We start from the raw sequence: 8,607 nt of genomic DNA on the forward strand, positions 1-8,607 counted from the left end.
TGGAAATGGGGGTACTCGGTGGAAAGTTGGACTTGGCAGCTTCTCCAAGCCTGGCTTGGAAATGTAACGTGAGCATCAGCTGCTCCTGTGAGCTCTGTGCTCCTGGGTCGGTGTTGCAAACATCTGGCAGCCCGCTGTTTGTTTGTTTTTCCACCTCACACACATTTTCGTCATTTCTGCCGGGGGTGCTCCGGGGAGGCTGCAGGAAGCCAGTCTAGCCAGGGCAAATCTGGGCTTGCTTTGGGAGGGAAGTCGGGAAGAATGAATGTTTGCCCTGTGGCATCAATTTCCTGCCTAGCATTCTCCAAAAGGCAGCTGGAGAGGGTCCAGGAGCACAGATGTGTGTGTTGTGTGTGCCTGGCACCCTCCTAGCAGGGCTGGGAAGGAGCCTTTGCTCTTCCCTTCCTCCCTCCAGAATTCCCAGAATCAGCACTTTGCTGGGGAGCTCCTCTCCTCGGGAAACACCAGTGCATTATTCAGTTTAATGGCCCGTGTGGGAAGACGCAGCTGCTGCCTTGGGACACGGAGTGATGCAAGGGATGGGTTGGGAGGGAGGGGGAGAGAGAGGTCGGGCCACTGCCAGTGATCCCTGAGCCCCCTGGGCTGGGCAGGCACCTCACACTGCCTGAGCCTTAATTGACAGTGAGTTTTAATGATCTCTTTCAGGAGGCTGAGGAGTGGTAGCTCAGTGCCATGTCCACTGCTGGCATCCCGGTGGGATGGAAGGGCACAGCAATTGCTGCTGGCTGCTGTGTAGTTGTAACAATAACAAAAACCCCCACCCTAAACCTGATTTATTTTAAATGTGCCTTGTCTATGACTGAAATTTTGTTGTGGGCTTCATGTAAAAGGCTTTTGATGCCTCAGGTTTGGCGTGTGTCAGGTTTTACTGGATCACAGAACATCCTGAGTTGGAAGGGACTCACAAGGATCATCGAGTCCAGCTCCTGGCCCTGCACATCATAATCCCAAGATCCCAACATATTCCATCTGATCACAGCCTACGATTCCCACAAGGACAAACATCAGCTAACAAAAGCTGGCTTCACGTGGCCCCAACCAAAACCTCTCATGTGCATTTTCACCTTCCTTCTCATGAAATTGATTGGAGAAGCCTTTCTTTGCCACTTCACAGCCTGCTGGCAGTTGTTGGTTGTGGTTATGGAAATGTTTTATTTGAATAGTTATGGGAAGGAGTTTCAGCTGGGGGCTGGCTTGGCTGCAGCCCCACCCAGCAGTGCTGGAGCTGCTGGGGCAGCCCTGGGTGGATGGCACCGGCCCCAAGAGCTCCTCATCCTTCCTTCTGATCTCCTCATCCTCGAGGGCTGAACAGAATCAGGAATCCAGCCTGGTTTGGGTTGGGAGGGCCCTTAAAGCCCCTCCTGTTCTCCCCTGCCCTGAGCAGGGACACCTTCCCCAGACCAGGTTGTTCAGACTTGAAACCTTACTTAGAAATCAAATACGTGCTGAAATTCAAGTGCTCCCTTGATACCATTGTGGGTTTGGATTTTATTCTTCTTTTCCTATTAAGTCATGTGCTGTGACAGCATAAATAATGTGACTGAGTGTCTTTGGCAGTCTGGTCATCTGCAATGTGTCTCGAGGCTTTTGAGGGGGGGTAAAGCCAGAAGAGCTGTAGCTGTTGGACTGAGTGAGGCTGTGGAAAGGGGATCATTACCTGGCTGCACAAATAAGTTGATTTTTTTCTATCTTCTAGGGTCTGTTTTCCTTTTGCTGTGTCTCTTGTAAGGCCAATTAGCATTAATGGGAGTTGTGGAAACAGGCCCTTACAGGAGGACCTCGTTAGCTCTGTCTTCCTGTGGTTTTCATGCTGAGTTGCTAAGTTTTATGGATTAGCAAGAATGCTAAAAAATATGGCAAAGCAATGCTGGCTGTTGCCATACTGAAGTGCTTACTGAGTGAAATTAATGAGTCAGGTTTGGGAATGGATTGGCAGGTCCATAAGTAACCAGACCTCTGGAAAATCCATACCAAGGCAACCTGATCAGCCAGCTGTACAAATATCCCACTGACCTCTTCCTCTCGGACAGCCTAATTCCTGAGAAACTCTGTTTCCAGGGGAAAACCACGAGAAATTCCCACAAACTTTGCCTTCCCAACCTGCCAGAGAGGCGTTTGGGAGGGAGTCACACCCGGGGGAAGGCCCGGGGGATCTCCTTGGCTCAGCAGTGCTGCAAGGATTGCTGATTTCCTGGGATAACTGCGAGTCCCAGCCGTCCTGCATCCAACTGAGCTGGGATTTTTGTGGGTGTTGTGTATTTAATTCAGCTGTGAGAAACCTACAGCCCCTGACATCACTTCCCTGGCCTGGGGATGTTTGATTTTTCCCACGTTATGGTGGGATAATGAGATGTGTTTTCCTGTGTGGTCTCCCAAGGGGCCCTGAGGCAGGAAAGATTCTTCCCTGTTTCTTCTTCTTCCCGTGAGTTTAAGGGAATGCAACAGCACGAGGGACCTGGGTTGTATCAGAATGTGAATTTGCAGGTCAAAGAGTGAAATATCTGAATTTCAAGTCTATCCATGTGGATTAATTATCAGGATCACGGGATAAATGAACGTGGTTGAGCAGGAATGACAAAACATGGAGGTTGGGAAACACCATCCTTTTTAGAGAGGCGAGTTTTGGAAATATTAAATAAATGTAGGATTTAGACAGAGAAATGTCCCTGTGCAGTAGCTATTTTGATATTGCCAGCTCACCTTCCAAGCCCTGTTGTTTTGAAATGAACTCTCGGGGTTGAATTTAACATCCTTGCTTTCAAAAAGCCAAGCACACAAAAGGACAAGGTTTCCTTTCTCGTTTTTACTGCTGTTTCCAGTCCAGCTCTGTAACGCTATTTTTAGAACCCTGCGTTTTAATGCTGTGGCATGAACTGCTGGGATTTCCCCTGGCTGATATAAAAGAGAGGATCTGCACTTTGGTAATTGCAGTCAGCCAGGAAATCCGTGCCTGGTGCCAGAAATGGGCCTTCCTTCATAAATCTGTATTTATTTTCATTTCCCTGAGCAGCGGTGACGTGCCAGATCAGCTGTGCTGGTGTCCTGACACATTCTGGAGTGCCATGGAACAGGGGAGGCTGGGAAGCAGAGGCAGGGTTTGCCTCTGATTCACTGGGGACACGCACAGCTGGGAAGTGCTGGCTCTCAGGGAATCGGGGATGGCACTGTGTTCTGAGCCCCATAAAGAACTGGCAAAAGGCACTTCACAGGGAGCCTCACACCTTTGCAAACGTAAGTGATCAGTCCTGTCTGATGGCCCTTGCCACCTTGACAGAATTATCTGTTATCGATCATAGATTTATTACAAAGCAGGAAAGCTGTGATCAAGTGGGCTGAAATCAATGGAACAATCCCTGGAAGTGCCCAAGGCCAGGTTGGATGGGGCTGGGAGCACCCTGGGATAGAGGAAGGTGTCCCTGCCCACTGCAGAGTGGAATGAGATGAACTTTAACATCTCTCCCAATCCAAACCATTCCACGATTCTATAATCCAGAGATCTGGATGCTCTTTCAGCTTGGCCTGTCTGAGCAAACCTCTCTTTCAGTGTAAAATGAGGATTATTCTGCCAGTTGATCATTTCACCATCCCTGGAGGTGTCCAAGGAAGGCCTGGCATGGCACTCAGTCCTCTGGGCTGGGGACAGGATGGGGATTGGTCACAGATTCGGTCTTGGAGGGCTTTTCCAGCCTCAGTGGTTCTGTGATTCTATGATTCAATCCACTTTCTGTGCAGCCTGTGAAGGAAAAAGGCTCTGTATAAATAACCTATAATTATGCTTCTTTTTGGATCCAAGTTAATTCCCAAAACTCCTGTGTCCTGTTGCTGCTCTGGCTGGTCCCTTCCCCTCCACTGGGAAGGCTTTACAAGGTAAGGGTTACGTGAAGCACTTTCTAAAGTTCTATTTTTGAGAGTTCTGAAAGGTGACACCTGTGTGGAAGTCATTGCCATCCTTAAAATAACCAGGGTGGCAGCTCCGGGCACGGTGACATTGGTGGTGAGCAGGGACACACACGGCACGGGGGGAGTGGGACTGGCTCTTATCAGGGTTTTAGAGCACCAGGTACTGCGGAGCTTAATCCTGACAGGGCCTCAAGGTGTGACAGCTCGATAAATATTGAATGTGCCCTTAATCTCGGGGCGGGGAGTGCTGTACCCCCAGCAGGAAGTGCTGATCCTCCCTTTGTGAGTGCAAGATACTGCAGCGAGTATCTCCCACCCTATCGGGCCAGATATGGGAAGTGTACTCAGAGGGATATTGTGCAAAGAGCAAACAGCAGCAGGGAGGGCTTTTGTTCCGCAGGCACCGAGCCGGGGTCAGCGGGTGACACACTGCAGAGCTCCCCAAACTGCAGGCTTGGAGTCAGACCTGACTTGGTCTGGAAAGGGAGGTGCCCTCCCCAGAAAGGGGGGCTGGGTGTGCTGTCCTCCTGCAGAGGAACGGGGAGAAGGGAGAGTGCAGGGACAGTGGGACACACTGCGAGCTGATCCCAGCGCTGGGCACCCCAAATCCTGCTGGGGGACGTGGCTCTCGCCCCGCACACCTGGCAGAACAACCCACAGCCCTTCCTCTGAGCCCTGGAAGAAAGGCCAGCAGGTAAAGGTCAGGGAGCTTAGTGCCTGTAGCTGGGTTCTGCAGGAAGGCAGCCATGGCTCGTGAGGGGAGGCTGCAGCGTGGGATGCCAGCTTGCTTGTGTGACTGATGCCCAGTGACAGCCCGCTGCTGGTGCAGCTGGGGACTCTCGCTCCTCACCATCACCACACGACAGCAAAACTCTTTGGGAATGAAATTTTCTGCCGGGGGCTCACGAAAGCACTCGCTGCAACCGCTGGGAATGAATTCACTTTTATTTTATCACAGTGCCATGAGAAAACGGTGAATTGTGTGAATTCCCTGGACACCTCCAGGGACGGGCACTCCAAACCTCCCTGGGCAGCCCCTGCCAAAGTTTAACCCTTTCCATGCAGAAATTCTTCCTGTTGTCCACCCTGAGCCTGCCCTGGCTCAGCCTGAGGCTGTTCCCTCTCCTCCTGTCCCTGTTCCCTGGGAGCACAGCCTGACCCCACAGCTGTCCCCTCCTGTCAGGAGCTGTGCAGACCCACAAGGTTCCTCTGATCCCCCTTTTCTCCAGGCTGAGCCCCTTCCCAGCTCCCTCAGCCCCCTCACAGGACAGACTGGATGCAGGTCGTTGTTGCCATTCCCTGGGGAGCAATTCCCTGTGACATATCTGGGCCACCTTTGGTGTGCCCTCCCTCATACCTGTGGTGGCTGCAGGCTGGGGCTGCGTCTCCTCCCAGCCCTCCTGCACTGCAGCATCCTGTGGCAGGGCCAGGTTCTGTGCCAGCTGGGGACCCCTTCAAAAACCCTCTGGCAATGTGTTATCACCATGGCGTGTCACCATGGCTTCCAAATGGTGGCTGCAGGTCCCCAGAGATGGGGACAAAGCTGCTGGTGCCATGTTGTGTAAACAGGAAGAAAATCTGCCTGTTCCCTCGGTGACTCCATGGTGACCAGGAAACACTGGCCCATTTCACAAGCCTCCCCTGCCTCTCACGGGTCACACACATGGTTTGCTTTCCCCAGAGCCACGGACACCTCTTTGTGTGACTCTGACAACAGAGTCACAGCTGCTTGGGCTGGAGGGGACCTTAAAGCTCAGGGACCCCTGGCAGGGAGTCCCCACTCTTGATTCCACAGCTCTGGGCCTTCTGCTGGCAGCTGTGCCAAGTTCTTCAATAGCTTTTATCTGCGATAAATCACAAAAAAAAATTCTAAAGATTTTAAAGCAATTTAATCTAAGATCTCCTTTCTTAAACCATTTAGGACACTTTGAAATAGCAAACAGCTTATGGAAACCATCACGTGCTGACAGATTCACAGGAATGGGGGCAAAGTTTGTGATGCTGAGCAGTGCTAGAGGAGCCCCAGCACGGTGAGGTGGTGGCTGCTACAGCTCCTGCACCTCCCCGGGCTCCACAGGCTGCCAGCTCAGCTGGCATCCAGCCACGGGTCACCTCAGGTGGCCACGGGTCACCTCAGGTGGCCTGAGGACACGACGGCCGAGCTCCTGGTCAGGGCAGCACAGAGGGCCATCCTCTGGCCATCACCTCCCCCAGGATCTACCTTCAGAGAGCAGAAATAACCAGTTTTGCACTTCAGTAAATATTATCTATATTTGGATGCTAGCTGCAGTCTTGCCCTTGCTCCTTTTGAAGTCAGCGGGTTTGACAGATGAGGAAACAGGCTCTAAAGCAAAGCAAGAAAAATCTTATCCCACCTTATTTTCATCCCAGTTCCGCACATAAAAGGGCAGGGCTGCTTTTAAGGAGTCTGTTGTAGCAACAGCCTGCAACCAACACACACGTGCTGTTATCTCTTGGTGGGAGATAAATTTACATTGTCAGGCCATGCCATGGAAATGCAACATTTGCATTTTCCTGCCAGGATGTGCCAGGACGCTGCAGGGCAATCCCAAAGCAGGAGCTGGGCACTGAGGTGAGGCGGAGGAAGGAGCAGCCTGGCCTCCTGCCAGGCACTGCACGCTGCAGGGTTTCAGAGGGGATGGAGAGGAGCCCAAGCAAAGCTCCAGAAGTGTGTCACCAGTAAATATCATAACACGGTCTCGGGGCTTGCAAAGACTCTCCTCACTAGTCCTTACTTGTATGGGTATTCCCATTCCCTCTGCTGTAAGCTGGGAGACCCAGGCATTGTTTTTGCACGCTGGATCTCAGAATGATGCACACACACTCATCTTGCCCCCTGGATTCAGTGAGCCCCACCATCCTCCTTGGGATGCTCCATCCTCTAAACATCCCAGCTTCCTTCATTTGTGTTTTCCCTCTATCTTTTCCTGTTTTACAGTGACTCCACAGTTCCTTCATCGCTGCCTGGTGTTTCTTTCAGTAGCTCACCAAGGCTGTAACATCTGTGTTGTTTCATCCATCCTTGTCCCCTTCCAGTGGGGAAGGCTTTGTGTGCAGTTTCTGTTTTGGCAGGATTTTCAGGTTTGGTTTTTTGTTTTTTTTTAAAGGCAGCAGTAGAAATGTTTTGCTCCCTCCAGCTCCTGTGTGTAAATTAGGAAAGAGCAGGTTGCTGGTGGCTGGGGGAACAGGGAAGATTGATGAGGTTTCTGCAATCCCATGGGAGTTCCCTGGCAGGCTCCTGGGAAACTGCTGAGTCCTGCATGATGAACCTCACCCTCACAGTAACAGCTCTGTTTTGCTCGAGGAGCCATCAGGAGTGCCACCATCATTGTCATCCAGAAGCATTAGGAGATCTTATAGATATGCCCTTGAATGCCTTGAAAATAGAGAACAAAGCCTCCTACCCTCTGCACCATCTCCCAGGGGGTTGGGCTATTGCTCGGACCTTTTGACAGGAGAAGAGGAAACGGCCTCAAGCTGTGCCAGAGGAGGTTCAGGTTAGACATCAGGAGGAATTTCTTCATGGAAAGGGTTTTTCAGCACTCCAAGGGGCTGTCCAGGGAGGTATCCAAGGAAGGACTGGATGTGGCACTCAGGGCTCCGGGCTGGTGACAGTGTGGTATTTGGCCAAAGGGTGGATTCCGTGATGCTGGAGATCTTTTCCAAATCTAACAATTCTTTGATTCCCTCCCCAGATCCCATCCTGCTGACTGGTCTGTGCCCTCTGCCCCTCTGTGCCCGTTCCTGACTGCCAGAGCTGCCTCTGTGCTCTGCATTCCCTCCTCACTCCAGCCCTGTATCCCTGAGGCTTTTCCTGGCACCCTTCCCAACTCCTTTTGCTGCCAAGTCAGACTCAGTACAAGCGTCTTGTATTCCCTTTCAAATCCTTTCCTATCGTGGCAAATAAACCCACTGTCCTCCACACACACACTCCTGATATTATCCTTGACAGCTCTTCACTTCTGGCACTCAGCTGCTGCTAATCATATGGTTTCTTTCTCTGAGTCACCTCGTGTGCTCTTGCAGCCAAGAGCTTGACTCTGATTTGGCAATGTCACGGCAGGAGCACATCCCTCGGGATCCCTTTGCTGCCCCGCGTGTCCCACTGCCACCAGCACGCTCCTCTGTGCTCTGCTCTGGGCCACATCCGTGCCTCTGGAGAGTGGGACCATTTCCTCTCCTCTGCCCTCCCACACGCGCCACCAGCACCCCGCTCCACACCGCTGTGCCCGATTTTATCATTTCCCTGCTGCTTTGCAGTTTCTGTTCTTAGCACAGTGACCTGCCTGACCTTGACTCCCAGGTAGCCCGAGCGCTCAGATCCCTTCTCCAAACATCCTGCCACTGAGGCCCCTCTCCCCCCACGCTCTCGTCCTTGTGACATTTGCAAAGAGGGGGCAAACGGAGCAAACCAAACAAACCCCATACTGCTGGAAAAGGGGAACCAATGCAATGTGCAGGGAGCACCAGGAATAACCTCGCTGCCTTCCGAGCCCTGTCCTTCCCCTGACCCCTCCTGCCGCACGCCTGCTCCATGCTGCGGGCCCGGCACAGGACCCCCCGCTCCTCCCCAAATCCCCTGTGTACCTACGGAGCGATAACCGAGCTCAGCTCCTCCCTAGGAAAACAACCGGAGCTTCCCAGAGGAGCTGTTTGCAGACGACG

At 52.2% G+C, this 8,607-nt stretch overlaps 1 long non-coding RNA gene across 1 annotated transcript; it reads left to right on the forward strand.

The window, feature by feature from the left end:
• The first annotated feature begins 3,122 nt into the window (after positions 1-3,122).
• Positions 3,123-7,882, forward strand: LOC121336624. Its single transcript, XR_005952792.1, has 3 exons — positions 3,123-3,252; positions 3,815-3,888; positions 7,638-7,882. It is a non-coding gene; the product is annotated as an uncharacterized LOC121336624 (long non-coding RNA).
• Positions 7,883-8,607: the final 725 nt, after the last annotated feature.

The sequence above is a fragment of the Onychostruthus taczanowskii genome, unplaced genomic scaffold, assembly GCF_017590055.1.
Source record: "Onychostruthus taczanowskii isolate IOZ18803 unplaced genomic scaffold, ASM1759005v1 scaffold24, whole genome shotgun sequence".
In the NCBI taxonomy this organism is placed as follows: domain Eukaryota; kingdom Metazoa; phylum Chordata; class Aves; order Passeriformes; family Passeridae; genus Onychostruthus; species Onychostruthus taczanowskii.